Here is an 18,799-nt window from a genome sequence, read left to right as displayed (position 1 = left end):
TCCATTCTGCTTTTTATACTGGTTTGTACATTTTTTTCCTCCTTTCTGCTTTTTATACTGGTTTGTACATTTTTTCCTCCTTTCTGCTTTTTATACTGGTTTGTACATTTTTTCCTCCATTCTGCTTTTTATACTGGTTTGTACATTTTTTTTCTCCTTTCTGCTTTTTATACTGGTTTATACATTTTTTCCTCCATTCTGCTTTTTTAACTGGTTTATACATTTTTTCCTCCATTCTGCTTTTTATACTGGTTTGTACATTTTTGCCCCTCCCTTCTGCTTTTTATACTGGTTTGTACATTTTTTTTCTCCTTTCTGCTTTTTATACTGGTTTATACATTTTTTCCTCCATTCTGCTTTTTTAACTGGTTTGTACATTTTTTCCTCCTTTCTGCTTTTTATACTGGTTTGTACATTTTTTTCCTCCTTTCTGCTTTTTATACTGGTTTGTACATTTTTTCCTCCTTTCTGCTTTTTATACTGGTTTGTACATTTTTTCCCTCCATTCTGCTTTTTATACTAGTTTGTACATTTTTTCCTCCATTCTGCTTTTTATACTGGTTTATACATTTTTTCCTCCATTCTGCTTTTTATACTGGTTTGTACATTTTTTCCCTCCTTTCTGCTTTTTATACTGGTTTATACATTTTTTTCTCCTTTCTGCTTTTTATACTGGTTTGTACATTTTTTCCCTCCATTCTGCTTTTTATACTAGTTTGTACATTTTTTCCTCCATTCTGCTTTTTATACTGGTTTGTACATTTTTTCCTCCATTCTGCTTTTTATACTTGTTTGTACATTTTTTTTCTTCTTTCTGCTTTTTATACTGGTTTGTACATTTTTTCCTCCATTCTGCTTTTTATACTGGTTTGTACATTTTTTCCTCCATTCTGCTTTTTATACTGGTTTGTACATTTTTTCCTCCATTCTGCTTTTTACACTGGTTTGTACATTTTTTTTCTCCTTTCTGCTTTTTATACTGGTTTGTACATTTTTTCCTCCATTCTGCTTTTTATACTGGTTTGTACATTTTTTTTCCTCTTTTCTGCTTTTTATACTGGTTTGTACATTTTTTCCTCCTTTCTGCTTTTTATACTGGTTTGTACATTTTTTCCTCCATTCTGCTTTTTATACTAGTTTATACATTTTTTTCCTCCTTTCTGCTTTTTATACTGGTTTATACATTTTTTCCTCCTTTCTGCTTTTTATATTGGTTTATACATTTCTTTTTATTTATTTTTTTTTTTCCTCCTTTCTACTTTTTATACTGGTTTATAAATGTTTTTTCTTTTCCTCCATTCTGCTTTTTATACTGGTTTATACAATTTTTTCCCCTCCTTTCTGCTTTTTATATTGGTTTATACATTTTTGCCCCTCCCTTCTGCTTTTTATACTGGTTTATACATTTTTTTTCTTTTTTCTTTTCCTCCATTCTGCTTTTTATACTGGTGTGTACATTTAAAAAAAAAAATTTCCCGTCTTTCTGCTTTTTATACTGGTTTATACATTTTTTTCCTTTTTTCCGTCCTCCTTTCTGCTTTTTATACTGGTCTATATATTTTTTATTTATTTATTTTTTTCCCTCCTTTCTGCTTTTTATACTGGTTCATACATTTTCCCCCCTCCTTTCCGCTTTTTATACTGGTTTATACATTTTTTTTCTGTTTTCTTTGTTCAGACCATTTTACTTTCGTTAAGGTCATTGGTGTTAAAAAGTTCAGCATCATTTTTTATTCGACCCCCCCCCGTTATCTACTTATGATCAAAGAAAGAAAATTTAAATTAGCAAAGTATACGATTGGTGTTCATTTAGGTCATCAGAAATGTCTCGTGATTTTTTCAACTCGCGATGGTTCAGTCTCTACTTATCCTAACAAATATATACATATATATATATATATATGTATAATTATTATAGTAAAAAAATAATTATATATATATATATATATATATATATATATACATATATATATGTATATATATACATATATATATATATACATATATATATATGTATATATATATGTATATATATACATATATATATATATGTATATATATATGTATATATATATATATATTATATATAGCCATATATATATATTATATAGCCATATATATATATATATATATATATATATATATATATATATAAATATATATATATATATATATATATATATATATATATATATATATATATATATATATATATATATATATATATATATATATATGGCTAAACGGCCTCGCGCGTTTTTGTATGTCCAGCTTGTCAATGTAGGGAAAACCCTTCGTAGCAATTGTCACCATCCAGTTCTCTCTCGGGGGAGCTGACCCGCTTCCCCCTCTCTCCACATTAAACAACGGTGTTGTGCCTAATTTGCTCCATGAAGAAGCAAATAAATACAATCATCTCAGTGGCCTAGGTGGCCCGGGATCAAAGTGTAGCATCTGTTCCGGCAGATACTGCAAGCTATGACTAGCTATGACTAGCTATGACTAGCAAAGACCAGATGTGGGGGCAACCCCACATGCCTGACCTTTAACCAGCTCCCATTTCCCACCTCTCGGGAGCTGGTCCCCTTTTTCCCTTCCCCCTCCCTTCACTCCTCACATTAAAAATTGGCCTTGTGCCTAATTTGCTTGGTGGGGGAGCAAATAAATACCATCTGTTCCGGCAGATACTGCAAGCTATGACTAGCTAGGACTAGCTATGACTAGCAAAGACCAGATGTGGGGGCAACCCCACATGGCTGACCATTAACCAGCTCCCATTTCCCACCTCTCGGGAGCTGGTCCCCTTTTTCCCTTCCCCCTCCCTTCACTCCTCACATTAAAAATCGGCGTTGTGCCTAATTTGCTCGGTGGGGGAGCAAATAAATACCATCTGTTCTGGCAGATACTGCAAGCAAAGACCATATGTGGGGGCGACCCCACATATAAGACCTTGGTCAATGTAGGGGCAACCCTTCATACCAATTGTCACTATCCAGCTCCCTTACTCCCCGGGGAGTTGGTCCCCATTTCCCCTTAACTCCTCACATTAAAAATCGGCCTTGTGCCTAATTTGCTCGGTGGGGGAGCAAATAAATACCATCTGTTCTGGCAGATGCTGCACTAAAGACTATATGTGGGGGTAACCTCACATATCAGACCATTGCTCTTGTAGCAATCAGCTTTGGTCAATGTAGGGGAAACCCTTCATACCAATTGTCAATGTCCAGTTCCCTCTCGAGGGAGCTGATTCCCTGCCCCCTCTTTCCACGGCCTTGTGCCTAATTGGGGAAGCAAATAAATACAATCAGCTCGCTGGCCTTCGTGGCCGGTACGTCTTGAAGGCAATCAGCTTTGTATCAATGTGAGGAATACCCTTCATATCAGACAATTGCTATTCATTTGAGAGTTCCCCCCTTTTCAGGGAGCTTGATTTCCCCCAACATCGTGGGGAAACAAATAAATGAAACAGCGGAAAGCTTAACTGACCTTAAGCCAACGGTTATTTCTGCACCTGCGTAATCATTTAGCAAGTGAACTTTTTGATTGGCATCGCTAAATTTGAACGTTTTTCACTTCCTGTGTCTTCGTAGCATAGCGGTAAGACGTCACGTTTTTTTTTTTTTTTTTTTTTTTTTTTCGCCTTCGCATTACCGTGTCACGGGTTCGACCCTACCTGACTACTAACTCTTTCTTTTTCCTTTTACACCTCCAAACACACGGGCAACGCCAGATACCCCTGCTAGTACTAAATAAAAAGTAAACGGTAGCGGCTTCTTTTTTTCTTTGGGTCATCAGAAATTATAGCAATAAATTATATATTATAACCCAGAATTAAATTACTAACGTAATTCTATGCCTTCACATGAATAATTATATGAACACTCGAAGCGTTATTATCATTTTTTTTTCATCACAATGTACACTAGTTCACTGAATAATTATGTTACTTTGATTCAGGGTAAGAACAACACGCCATGGTGATTGTCGGCATTGATCATGACTCTTCTGTTAATAGAGTAACGCAAATCAAATAAATGGTTGTTTAGAGTGGCAGGTATGCTACCCCACCCCCACCCTCACCTCAAATGCACCAATAGACATCGTCTCTTTATAAACCGGGTGGTTCCCTCTTGATACTTCAATGAGAAAGGTAATAAAACTGTAATCCATTATCTCCACCCCATTCGTTACAGTTTCTCAAAGGATATCAACATCTTTTAAGATTAAAAAAAGACCTGTCCTAAAGCCACCCGATCTTAACTCTCTCTCTCTCTCTCTCTTTCTCCCCCCCCCTCTCTCTATCTATAGGTAGTCTATTTGACGTTGCCTGGGAATCTTTAATTTCATTTTTGTCCCCACCCCCTCTCTCTTTATATATATATGCGAGAGTAGCCACGTAGTAGAGGTTTAGGCTTCTTATCATGTGGTCCCAATTTCGAATCTCGCTAGATTTAGCCACTCTCACGACGAACCATATATATATATATATATATATATATATATATATATATATATATATATATATATATATATAGACAGATAGATAGATAGATAGATAATTATTTTTTACCAAAATAATTAAATACCTACAGACATTAGTGTTTCATCCTTTCGGGAATATTCAGTGTAGGGTGTCACGATTAACACCAGTCGACAGATTCGAACTCGGCAACACAAGCCATCTCCGACTCGACTAGCAAAGGCCGTTTCCATTCGGCTAGCATTAACCGCGTAAAATAACGTTAATTTAAACATTTTAATTTTTTAAAATGTTCTTTACGTCAGTCAGACAGTGATCTAATCGTTATACGATGATCTATGCATAAGAGCTAAATTGACCGACTTAATTCAACTGAAAGTGCTCAACGACAAGAAACGAGTTTCTTAAAGGTGCTGATATATATATATATATATATATATATATATATATATATATATATATATATATATATTGTTGTTGTTGTTGTTGTTGTTGTTTTTCTTATAGACATATTGTGAATGCGTATATTGAATTATCTGCCTACATTCTATCGATATCTGCTTGAGTTCTGGGTGTTACTTCTTTCATTTTTTTTACCCTGATATAGCGACAATTAATTTTGTTTTTTCTTGTCTATTTTTCCATTTACCCACTCCACGTTAGAGAAAAAAAAATGCTACTTATTTTTTTAAACGATATTTACTATTTTTTTTTTCTTAATCGTAACTGCCGATGTTTTCTCCTGACAATATATCGGTTAAAAGACGCCTCGATGTCAGTGGCGTAGCATCAGTTTTTGCCGCTCGTATGCTCCTTGAGTGAATTGAAAGCTCTATGAGAGTCAATCGTCAACTTAAAACTGATATATTTCTTTATCAAAGCTACAAGGTGCCTTCAATAAGTTTCCAGACTTTTTTTCGTATGGGCACTTATTTGATTGATAAGTACACACATGAAACTCGTCCCCTTCAAAGTAATCTCCTCCAGCTGCAATGCACTTGTACTCTTCCAACAACTTCTGGAAGGCTCCATGGAAGTCCTCTTGTGTGAGCATGTCAATGACCCTCGTCACAGCCTCTTTCATTTCCTCATTTGTTTCCTAACGACAGCCTCCAAGGTTTTCATTGAGTTTAGGGAATAACCAAAAGTCACAGGGAGCAAGGTCTGAACTATAAGGAGGATGACGAACTGTCTTGGTGCCCATCTTGGTCAAATATTTTGTGGTAAGAATGGAGTTGTGAACTGGGGCATTCACACAAATCTTCCGCATCTTCAGTTCCTCGCAAATAATTATGTGTACAGTTCCTACACTGATATCAAACTGTAAACTTATTGTCTCTATAGACACACAACGTCCTTATCCATGAAACTCTTTATTTGACCAATCAACTCTGATGTACTGACGTAATTACTCCTCCCACACCTCTCATTATCCCTCACAGGCTCCTTGCCTTTCTTGAATCTCTTATGCTCTCAAAACCAATGCCTTATGTAAGATGGTCGGTCCAAAAGCAGTCTGAAGCATTCCATACATTTCTGTGGCATTTTTTCTATGTTTGAAACAGAATTTTATCGTATATCGTTCTTCTATTCCTGCTGTAGCTTTTCATTTGAACCTGAAATCATAAAAATAGGTCATCTCATAAGATGTATAGCAATAGCATACTGAATTTTTAAGAGTTTACGACAATTTTAAATGCCTGTACTTTTTTGTACAGGCATTTAAAATTGTCGTAAACTCTTTAAATTGTCTGGAAACTTAATGAAGGCCCCTCATATCAGTGGGCCAGGTAATAGGTTAAATAGCTGATTGGCCCCAGTAAATCCTTGAACTTTCATCTCTGTCGTGGGTTTTGGCATAACTTGGACAACCTCTATTTTGTCCATATCGGAATGAGTCCTATCCTTATTTCCTATATAATAAAATGACTGCAGAAATTCCCTTCCAGACCAAAATATCGTAGGTTTACAACAACGGATGCCACATACAAATTCAATATATCAAAGCTAATAGCCACTATCTTATGTAGCGTTTGAACACTATTTTAGACACATTCAGTCATGATAATAAAATACTGCATTACATCCTACAAGCAACAATATCACAATCATAACATCTCTAGAGGAAGAAGTCCCTATTTTTCTCTCTAAATATTTAGTACTACCAATGCTACCAGTTGTCACCGGAGATGAATTCTACATGTTCTGCAGATTCTGTGATTACTATGACTGTAAGTAGCCAATAGATACATAAACCTAACATAAAATTTCCCATCTACGATTCATAAAGAATAAAGGCTCCTTCATCAAAGTCCGTTCATTCTCATTGACTGAGCTCTGAAATTCTCATATTCCAGAATGCAGTTCTCTGCTTTATAAATAAATGCTTACTAACATTAAATTATGACGTCACTAACAGACATATTATTGCACCCGACGTCAAGTTCATTTATAGCATAGGTCATTTCAGGCATGTAAGATCGAAAATTACAAGAGAGAGAAAATCATTAAACGAACATTAAATAACCCTTTACAGAGTTCAGAATAGACTTCTTAGCCTAGTGGAGGATGCCATTTTCTCTTTCTTGCAACCTTTTTCTCACAGAAGAGACGTTGCGAGCCTGTCTCTGCATTATCATTATTTTCATGGCAAGTGCTCTTCTGAGCTCTAATCTATGGTCCCCCCTCGCCAAACTTACACGAGAAACACTTGTCTAGCTGAAAACACATTTAATAATTTCCCCCCACTCTTTATCGGTGCCTAAACCTAAACGTAGATTCCATGAACAAAACGTCTTTCTTAGAACTACACACCCGTGGAACTCTCTTCCATTTGCCTGTTTTCCAGTTGACTGTAATATGGTCGTCTTCAAGTCCAACATAAACAAGTTCTTGATGAGCCGTTCCCCTTAAGTAATCCAATTTACCAAATTTCCACTACTAACAATTACTACGTCATTGTTCCATTTATCACTGTACACTTATTAACCCTTATCCTCGAGTGGCCTCTGATCTTGATGAGTGGTGACTCCTTTGCAAACTAAAAACACGCTATCTGCTATAAAAAATTTCCTCCGTCGTCGTTAACTGTGTGAACGCTCCTGAGGCCTTCAAAAGTCTGAATGGTATAATATGGATGTTGAACAACCCCACATTATATGACAAAAGTTGCTTTCTTCCGCTACTTTTTTCAATGGCCATCTGCTTATATCAAGTCATTTAAAAAAACAAAAACAAAGGTTAAACAGCAATTTGATTTCCTAACAGGGTCAACATATTATCGATCAAGAGTAAGAGTTGTCGATCACAATAAAGCTGTCAGAAATCAAAGCATACTTTATTCTCCTTGATTACAGTTAGAAAACTCCACGATGATCCGACTACGATATTATTCCTGCGACTATCATTTCACCTTACTCCACAAACTTTCTTTTGTGGCTCAGTTTGAGAATCATTTTAATGGCAAGATGGTTACCTGTATCTATCCTACTTTCTACTATCTTGGTTCATCCCAGTTCTTTGTCGGCATTTTCACATCTCAGTTATTGTTTCGTCTTTTGTAGGCACCGCCAAAACTGGGGGGGGGGGGCAGGTAAGTACTTTTTGACGGACCGTCTTTTTAAAAATCTACCAAAAATCAGGTAATTATCCAATCAATACGAAATTTTCAGCGATTATTAAGAGAAGAATGAACTTTATAACAGTGTACTTATTTTTTCATAAACAATATATATATATATATATATATATATATATATATATATATATATATATATATATATATATATATATATATATATATATCTATATATCTATTCTATATATATCTATAAAAACAGAGATGTGTGTGCCACAGACGATTTCTGATTGGTTAATCCAATAATCATATCTCCTAAAAAACTATGGTTCTTAGGCTCTTAACTTTACCATAAAATATTATGGCTTTATTTATTGTCCATCTTGGAAGGGTTTAATTTTTTCCTAACTTGCGATTTACAAATTAAAAAAATACGAAACTTACAATCTAACAATCGAACCTCCGACATCACGGCCGCCATTATGAAACTAAACCAAAAAAAAAAAAGCGCCTTCACTCGTGGTCTTTACATTTCGGGTTTGGGTACTTGTGCAGTTTTCCATTGACATTAAAAAATGGAAATATTTAAAAAAAAATATATATATATATTGTACGTACTCGTCATGGGATAAAGTTTTCCTACAGAAAAAATCACGTAATTTCATCAAGTAGTTATTTTTTTATAGCGAAAAAAGAAAAAAATCAACGCTACAAGCGAGTCATTATTAATTAAACAGAAAGTTCAAGTAGGGGGATTTCCCCATTTTTTGTTTATATAGCGAGGCCAAATTTCGCGAATTTGGCCTTTTTTTTAAAGCAGTTTGGCCTTCAAATTTCTGTTTGGCCTTTTTCTTCACCGATGAAATAAAAAAAAGCAAATAAAAACAACGCAATAAAACTTTTTAAAATACGGCACACTTTTGTTGTTCTTGTTTGTTTTTTTTTGGTAATTTTCCTTATTTATTTATTTTTTCAAGATAATACTATTAAATGGACACTATTATGCCAAATTAGCCCCCCCCCCCCCGAAAAAAAATGCACAAAAATTCGAGATTTAAGGTTTTGACGAGATAATTTAGCGAATTGTCCGGACTATTGCGAGAGAACCATCCATTAGTTTTTCCTGAAATTTTGCCACAGATTGTATTTCAATACATAGATGTGCATAGTAACAACATTTTTTAGCCGAAAATTCCCGTTGCGTCCCCAGATTTCATCGGTGAAGAAAAAGGCCAAACATAAATTTTGAAGGCCAAACTGCTTTAAAAAAAAGGCCAAATTCGCGAAATTTGGCCTCGCTATCAAACGATTTGACCTTTGAGAACTCTACCAAACTCCTCCTACAATTTTGGATCTAAACACGTGATATTTTAGATATAGATTCCTTGGACATGGATCTAACTTATTACCTTTACTTGATCCCTAAACAATAAATGTTAAGAAGTCATAATAGGGGTCAAAGTTTAAAAAATTGACCTTTTTTTTTCTCAGCATTAACCTCAAAACACCTGGGCAACGCCGGGCACCGATTGCTAGTATATATATATATATTGCTTACAAAATCCCCCCTTGTTTTGAGGGGGTTCCAAATATGCTTAAAATAATCATCTGAAACTGAACAAAACATATTGTGTTGTTGTAAGGGACAGGATTATAGATTAAAAAAAAAAAAACTTGTTTGCATACCTTATTTTGATGTCTGAATATCAGAACTTCGATTGTGTTTAATTATCCCGCTTTTGAGTTTTGAAGTGTGAAATTCGGTGAATATGTTAAGTAAAATAATTAATTTAAGTTAAGCAAAACAAAAAACAAAAATTTTTTAATATTCATACGAAAAAAGCCATTTTAAAATCTTTGATAAATAAATTAACAATTTCTTTTTAGCGAGCCGAATAATGCATGACCATTATTAAACAGGGCATGCTTTGAAGAACCGATACAAAAAAAAATCGATAAATATTGTGCCCTTTGTGTTATATCATCATTTTTTTCGATCCAGTTTGAAAACGTTTGCCGCCTTTCGACTACGGTGGACCAAACGCGCTGAAATAATTTTTTTTATTCCGCTTTAAATTGCCCCCCCTCCCCATTTTGGAGAGCCTGGCCCTCACACACATACACATTAAAAGCCAAACTCATACAGATGATCACCCATCTGGTACTGGCCAGCCTCAGCATTAATAATACATTCAAATTTTCGTCACTGAAAAATAATTTTTTGTTGGCTTTTTGGTCTTCTGTAGTTTGCTTTTTATCAAGTACAAATGTAAACAAAGTAATCAAATCGACGCGAAGTAACTGGTTGCCTATATGAATAAGTGGAATTATTTGAAATCCAGGTACTTATATTATAATATTTTTGCATATTCTCATAGAAAATCTCCCTAAATCTTAGACAAGAAATAAACAAATTAATTCTTTCAAAAACCTTCTTTTTTTTTTAAACTATTTATATACGTTTTTTTTTTTTTTTTGTGCAAAACAAAAAACGCTAATTGTTAACTTTTGGGTAAAATTTAACATTTAAAATTTAATTAAAAATAGTAGAAAAAGTTTCACATTACTCTGCTTTCTATATGATAACATTCAGGGTTTTATCTTTGTGGGAAAAAAAAAGTTACTCAGAAATAATGGATTTTAAAAAATGTAATTTCGTTTTAAAATAGAACAACTTGATTTTTCGGCCATTTTTGGCGGTGTCAATATTCTTCCAAAACGATCAAATTCTGTTATTCTGTGAATTGTGGAAAGTTGAACAATAACGGTTTATGAATAGTATGTCGTCTATTAAAAAAAGAAAATTATGGTGGTGTCTTTGAGTTTCAGTGAGAGTAGATAAATATGAGAGTGACAAATGTTGCTATACTCTTTATCGGTAATGTAATTGTGAGAGTCAGAGTTCCTGGTTAAAATGTAAGAATAAATGAAAGCATGTAAAAATAATTTCTAGAAACACTCATGTTGCAATATTTTTTAGCTATAATAGGGGTATGATCCCGCACAGTTGGGAGATTCTATTTTAAATGATGCTGCTAGGAACTGACGAATCGAATTAATTCACGTTCTGCTACCAACCAATCAGAAACCAGAATTGCTCCATAAAAACTAAACGTTTTCTGTAGCAACTTCGCATATGTTTTCTTCGTGTCAACACAGGAAGAATCATTTGCTCCGTGGCTTCCAACTCAAGAACTGTCTACTGAGAACCAGTCACCTCCAGGACATGTTCAGAACAACTAAACATCGGAAACTGTTTGGAAACTAAACATGGCTTTCAACTCAAGAAATGTGAAATGATTGTGTAACAAAACAGGAAGTACTCAGTTATTTTCCTACAAGATCATTTTATATATTAGAAGATAAGAAAAAAGATAGTAAACCTTTTAACGCAAATAGGTCACAAAAGAATAAGTAAACCGAAATAAATTGTTTGGAATTAAAATTCCAGCTGCATTTTCTTTAAATTATTTATGTTGCCAATAATAACATTTACCCAGTTAAGTATATATATATATATATATATATATATATATATATATATATATATATATATATATATATGTATGTATGTATGTGTGTGTGTGTGTGTGTGTGTGTGTGTGTGTGTGTGTGTGTGTGTGTGTGTGATGTGATCGGGTTTCGGCCAGATATTTCGCTGTTAAGGGGTCAAAGTTCAACGATTTGACCTGTGAGAACTCTACCAAACTCCTTCTACAATTTTGGGTCTAAACACCTGAAATTTTAGATATAGATTCCTTGGACATGGATCTAACTTAATAACTTGATTTGAGCCCTAGACAATAAATATTAAGGGGTCATAATAGGGGTCAAAGTTAAAAAAATTTACCCTTTTTTTTGTTTTGCTCAGCATACACCTCAAAACACCCGGGCAACGCCGGGCACCCATGCTAGTATCTATAAGAGTGAAAGTGTCTGTCTCTCTGTGTATGTCTGTGTACATTTCCATACGCAATAACTCTGTCAATTTTTAGTCTACAGACTCAAAATTTGATATACAGGGTACTGAGATTTGGGAAAATCGATGTGACCGGATTTCGGCTAGAAATTTAGTGATTAAGGGGTCAAAGTTCAACGATTTGACTTTTGAGAACTCTATCAAACTCCTCCGACAATTTTAGGTCTAAACACGTGAAATTTTAGATATAGATTCCTTGGACATGGATCTAATTTAATAACTTGATTTGAGCACTAAACAATAAATTTTAAGGGGTCATAATAGGGGTCAAAGTTTCAAAAATTGACCGCTTCTTTTTTTTTTTTTTTGCTCAACATACACCTCCAAATACCCGGGCAACGCCGGGTTGAAATGCTAGTGTATATATATATATATATATATATATATATATATATATATATATATATATATATATATATATATATGTGTGTGTGTGTGTGTGTGTATGTGTGTGTGTGTGTGTGTGTGTGTATAAAATAATTATGCTATTTGAAGGAATCGTTGTCAGAGAAAAGTTATATATATACATATATATATATATATACATATATATATACATATATATATATATATATATATATATAAATCTTTTCTCTGACAACAGCGATTCCTTCAAATAACATTATTATTTTGTCTTTCATTAAGTTGCTCTATTTTTTGTTTTGTGTGTGTGTTTTGTGTTGTGTGTGTATGTATGTGCGTGAGTTTTGTGTGTGCGTGTTTTGTGTGAGCGTGTTTTGTTTGTTTTTGTGTGCATGTGTGTGTATTTCGGAGAGAGAGGTGGGCAAAGTCTTACATAGATTGAATTTACAGGTCAGAGTGGAGTTATGCTACTCCTGCTGTGTGTGGATGGGGCGTACAAGAGGAGATACAGTTCAATAGACACAAGCAAGAAGTTGTTAGTGCTTCGTGAATGTGGAGCCGTAAGACAACAATGAACTTGCTATAAAAAAAACTTCTTTTCTTTCTAACTTTTTTCAAGGCTGAGTCTACAATTTTCTGCCTGTGTATAAAAATAATATTAATTCTAAAGAGATGCTAGACATTCTATTATGTCAAAGGGATGTATTCAACAAAGTGGCTGTAACCCTTCAGTATCAACGAACTACTCAACCATATTTAGACTCTATCTATCTATCTATCTATCTATCATATACGGCATAATTACGTTGGTACACTAGTTCTCATTTTGATCACCGAAGTTAAGCAACGCTGAGCCTGGCCAGTACCAAATGGGTGACCATTTGGGAATACTAGGCATATGTAAGCAGGTATGTATAATAAATACTAGGCGTAGATAAGCAGGTATGTATAATAAATACCCCGAGGAGATGAACGCCCTTATCGTACACAGTTCCGGGTCATCCTTGGGTAAGGTGTAGCACCTGTTAACCTCCTTCTAATAATCTGGAGGAACAAGGGGTTAGGGTTAGAGTTCTTCAGCCACAATAAAAGAAATACATGTAGGAAAGGGGGCTCTGTTGAAAACCCAAACCGGATAAAGGAAGCCCGTCCGCATGTTTAACAATCTTCTAGTGCTTCCAATTTGTTAGCACGGAAGTAGTAAAGCTCAGAAAACTGTCAGGCATACGCAATTTGGTCTATTCAGATATAATAAATTGTATCAGTCACATGTTTTGATTCATTTTTCTCCTACATCTTCATCTACCCCGTGACGGTTGCTGTTGGGGCGCCACAGATGACATATCAACCAGTCCTCTCCATCCTTCCCTGTCCTCTGCACGTTTGACTGCCTCGCTCAGCTTCAATCCTGTCCATTATGTGGTGTTGTCTTCCCATCTTTTCTTCTGTTTTCTTCTCTTCCTTCCTCCTCTGACTGTTCCCTGGAGCACTGTCTTGGCAAGCTTCTCTCCTCTTGTTACGTGGCCGAACCATTTTAGTTTGCACCTCCTGATTATGGTGAGGACCAACGGTTTGCCTTATTCTGTTTTTGACTTCCTCATTGGTGATATGGTCTTTGTAAGAGATGCCAAGCAGTATTCTGAAGCATCTCTGAAACCTGAATCCTCTTCTCTAATTCTGCTGTAAAGGTCCATGTTTCACATGCATACAGGAAAACTGAGTGGACAAGGGAACGCATGAGTCATCTTTGAGCTGAGCTTGATTGCCTTGTCCTTCCAAACGATGTTCAGCTTAGCCACTGTTTATAAAACTACCATGCAATTATTGACTCCATTTTTCTATAGAAAGTAAAATACTTGACGTGAAAAATTCAATGGATGATTGACGTAACAATCTCAGATGCCGCTTGATGTGACAGCTTTTCTAGTCATCATTTCGGAATCTTGATAATCATTGCTTCATGTGAAAAGCTCACTAAACAGTACCTGGTGTGAGAAGCTTGTTGGACATGGCTTATTTTATAGCATTGGTACAACAAGTCTTGGCTCAAGGTCAATTGAAAACGATGTTAGATCAAAATAGCTTCCGGATATAATAGACTTAATTTCAGTTAGAACTAGAAAAATAAGTATGCAGATAGTTGGGGGGGGGGGTTATTTTTTTTAAATGCTTTTATTTTAATTATGAAAATATTTAATGAAATTTATTTTAAGTCAGAAATATAATCAAATGACATTTAATTTCAATATTTACTTGCAGCAGTTCCTTTGGTGCCAATTTCTTAGGCCTGAATCCTCTTTTCTAATTCTGCAGTAAGGGTCCCTGCTTTACATGCATACAGGAAAACTGAGTGGACGAGGGAACTCATGAGTCTTATCTTTGAGCTAAGCTTGATTGCCTTGTCCTTCCAAATGATGTTCAGCTTATAAAAGTAGATCCATCATTTGGATCTATTTTCTCTTGATATGAATTGACAAGGTTTATCACAAAGTAATTGTGTAACGTTACCCACTTTTACACGTACACCCAACACGTTGTAGCAGAGTACATCACAATGAACATGCGACAAGTAATAACTCTACTCCGTTTTTTTTTTTGTAACAACGACATTTATTTTCTCATTCTCCCGCCGCGCGTGACTTCTTGACTAAAGAGAGATTTAGTTCTCCCCAATGCAAGAACTTAGACACCAGGGTCGGAAAATCAGATTGAAAAGTTAGCGCCTCTGAGGAGGGGTACTCTGATCTGCAAAAAGTGCCTAGGCAGCCCCTCGGCATTCTCGGTAACAGCGCCTCGGGCGATTAGCAATAAACTAACCCCTTCTCAAAGAGAGAAGGCAAAGAATGAGAGGGTGGACCTCCTAGGACTGCACAGAACCAGCATTACACTGCATTCAACAGAGACCAGGTCATTACAGGGGGGTGGGGGCAAGATAAAAATCCCTAACTGAGAAAATGGTTCGTGCTCATCTGGCTTACATTTTTCCTGTATAATAAGCAAATACGAAAATGTTTATAATTTAATCCAATCAAAAAGTGTACTTCTCGATCCGATGAAATTTTATCAAGATTTATAAAAAGCTACAAAATCAAGACATTAAATCATTTATAGCAACACATGGCATTAAATATTTCACTTGGTTTATCCACCTGCACTTACTCAACAAACCAACCCAGGCAGCCTTTTCTTTTTATTTCCATACACCTAACTCACCTATTCACTCAGCAATCCAGACGTTGCTCTTAAAAAAAAACAAAAAAAACACTTAAGTATCTTTTACCTCTTCTCTTTTGATCACACGTTATGCTGAACTATTTTTTTACAGGGGAGTCGCCGCTTATTAAGGCCCAAAGGCCACTCGAGAATAAAGGTTAATGAGTGTAAAGTGGTCACTGAGACGATAGCTTAGTAATCATTGGTGGTAGAAATTGATTAGAATTTGATTAGGTAAGGAGGCGAAACATCAAAAACTTGTTTACATTGGACTTGAAGATGACAATATTGTAGTCAGTTAGAAAGCATGGCAGCTGAACAGAGTTCCATGGGCGGGCAGTTCTGGGTGAAAAAAAAAAGCTTTGTCCATAAAATCTGTGTTCAGATTTAAGTGCAAATAGAGAGTAGGGGAAATTGTTGGTAGCGGTTGCAGGTAGACGAGTGATTTTTATGAAAATTTGAAGTGGGGGAACTATTCTAACTATCATTAAGATTTTCACAAACACATGCCATATTTTTTCCCTATTCCCTTATATATAAAGATGTTTTAAAATGATCTAGATGGAGTTGACATGCTGGGCATAACATTGTCCTTCACATTCACACCTCACCAGTCCAGACTCTTCAAAGAAAGCTTAAGTGTTCTTTTCCTCTTCCCTCTTCTATTTAGATTTTCACACTTGCTGCCTCACAGACATCTGACTACAGTCAGATACATTTATGTCTTGCTATAGACAGCCACAGTCACACCCACATATTCACCACTCCCCAAAATAATTTTTATTATGGCAAGGAATTCAACCCAAACATTTTCCTTTGGTCCTAGATTATATGTGAATTTTGTATGATGAACGATATTGTCCTCCTTCCTAAATGGAAGAGATAATGCTTGGGAGGATGGTCTCATAACAATAGAATGGATACTATACTAAGTCTCCCATAAAAGGAGAAAGTAATGCTTAGGAGGGGAGTGTTATGAAAAATGAACATATACTACACTAATCCCCCTAAAGGAGTAGTTAATACCTGGAAGGATGATATGAGAACAGAATGGAGACTGTATTAAATTAATGCGTTAAAATATAGTACAATAGTATAATTAATAGAAGTACAGTGGAACCTCTAGATACGAATGACTACTTACGAAATTTTCAGCTTATGAAACGCGATGTGAAATTATATTCGGTTAGTAGCGGATTAGTATGATAAACAATAGGGACTGCCAAAATTCACCACAGAATTACCCCACCCTATATGTAACACGATGTAACTTTATTATAAATTAATATTATCAGTATAACTTTTATAACCCTTTAAAAGAAGAAGGGCAAAATAAACCAGTAATAATTAAAAAAAAAAATTTTTTTCATCGAACGAAAATAATTAAATTGCGAGACGAAAATCGTGTTTACATAATTGGCGCTTTAAAATAACGTCCCCGTGTAGTAGACATTCCGAACGTGAAATGTTTAATAAATCTAGCAAAAATCAACTAATGGTCAGATTTTCGTTAAATTTTCGATACTTATCCATTTTAGAATGAAATTATATATAAAGTACATTTTTTTGTAAAATATGCGAGGGGAAATATTTTTTTAGTGCGTGTTCCTCTCCCATAATTATTTTTTTCGAAATTCGAACAAAATATATCGAAATTTCTATTTATTATGAAACATAAGAGTTCAAATAAGTAAAAAATATATATATTTTTTTAATTTAAATACACATATTGAACAAAAATTTACCTTGAAGTTGCAATTAAAAAATTGAAGTATTTTTTTCGAAATTCGAACAAAATATATCGAAATTTCTATTTATTATGAAACATAAGAGTTCAAATAAGTAAAAAAAATATATATTTTTTTAATTTAAATACACATATTGAACAAAAATTTACCTTGAAGTTGCAATTAAAAAATTGATATAAACTTAATATTATTATGTTATATTATTATGTTCTTTTTTTTTAATAGCGTATTTTTTTCGAATTAATATATACTATAATCAGTTGAATTGCCAAGAAAAAGAAAATTCGTAAACATTAATTAATTTTTAAAGGATTAAAACGATTAAAATTCCATTATTTCAAAATGTTCTGTTACAACATAGATTTTTAATTAATTGTGTTCAATTTTTTTTTTTTTTAACTATTAAGTTTTAATATAAACATGACTCTTGTCAGCTATTTTATCGCCAGATTAAAACCAATTTGAAAATATTATTGCACAAATATTAAGCATTTTGTAGCCCCCCTCATATTTTGTTTGTCTCTTTTTACCGAACAAAATATGGAACCCCGTAGGTAACCAAATGAAAATTTAGTAAAACCGTATTTCATATTTAATATATAAATGTTTATAATATTATTAATCATTAAACTGTGTAAATCTTAAAACCTAATACAATTATAACAAAGATTAATTATTAATACCGGTTTGAAGAAGATAAACAAAGGTTTTAAAAAATCATTAAGTCGCCTCTGCTTTTCCATAGTTCATATAGTTAACAAAAATCTGACGTCATGGAAACATGCGGTCCATTCTTCACAATCGTTTGACAGTCCCTAATGAACAACGGACACGTGTGAACACTACGAAATATTTATTGAACTCAAATATAGTAATTATTTTTTGTATTATTTGGACTATTAATCTCGTCTTGGTTGTTTGTTTGTTTTTGTTTGTTTTTTCACAACGTTTTAGCCGATGTAACCTCCGATCATCTTCAGGTGCACTCACGCTGGATGTTATTGGTGAATAGTGAAAAAATGTTTGGTTTATTTGGTTTACCAACGAACACAGCCGTTAGAAATTTAAAACGCAAATAGCGCCAAGTCTTTTTTTTTTATTAATAAATTCTGGTCTATTCCACTTTTTTGATATGATGAATGTATATTTTTGAGATGAGGATTTATAATTATTTTTTTTATTATTTTGGACTATTATTCTCATCTTTTTTTTTTTTTTGCTGTTGTTGTTATTTTGTTTTTGTTTTTGTTTTTAGATTCGCCTCTTACGTGGTGGGAGGTTGCGGTATAAGGAATAGTATTAGTAATCACGGTTAAAGGGAAATAACGTATGTATATCTAACATCTCCAGTTTTTTACTAAAAAAGATAAAAAAAACTTTTATTTATTTATTAAATGTATTTGCTCATTGCTTATATCTAGCTGGAAATCTGATTGTCC

This window comes from Euprymna scolopes, chromosome 18 (genome assembly GCF_053919585.1).
Source record: "Euprymna scolopes isolate OS-2025 chromosome 18, ASM5391958v1, whole genome shotgun sequence".
NCBI classification, from domain to species: Eukaryota; Metazoa; Mollusca; class Cephalopoda; order Sepiida; family Sepiolidae; genus Euprymna; species Euprymna scolopes.
The sequence above is the reverse complement of the archived record's forward strand: the minus strand, read 5'-3'. Positions refer to the sequence as shown.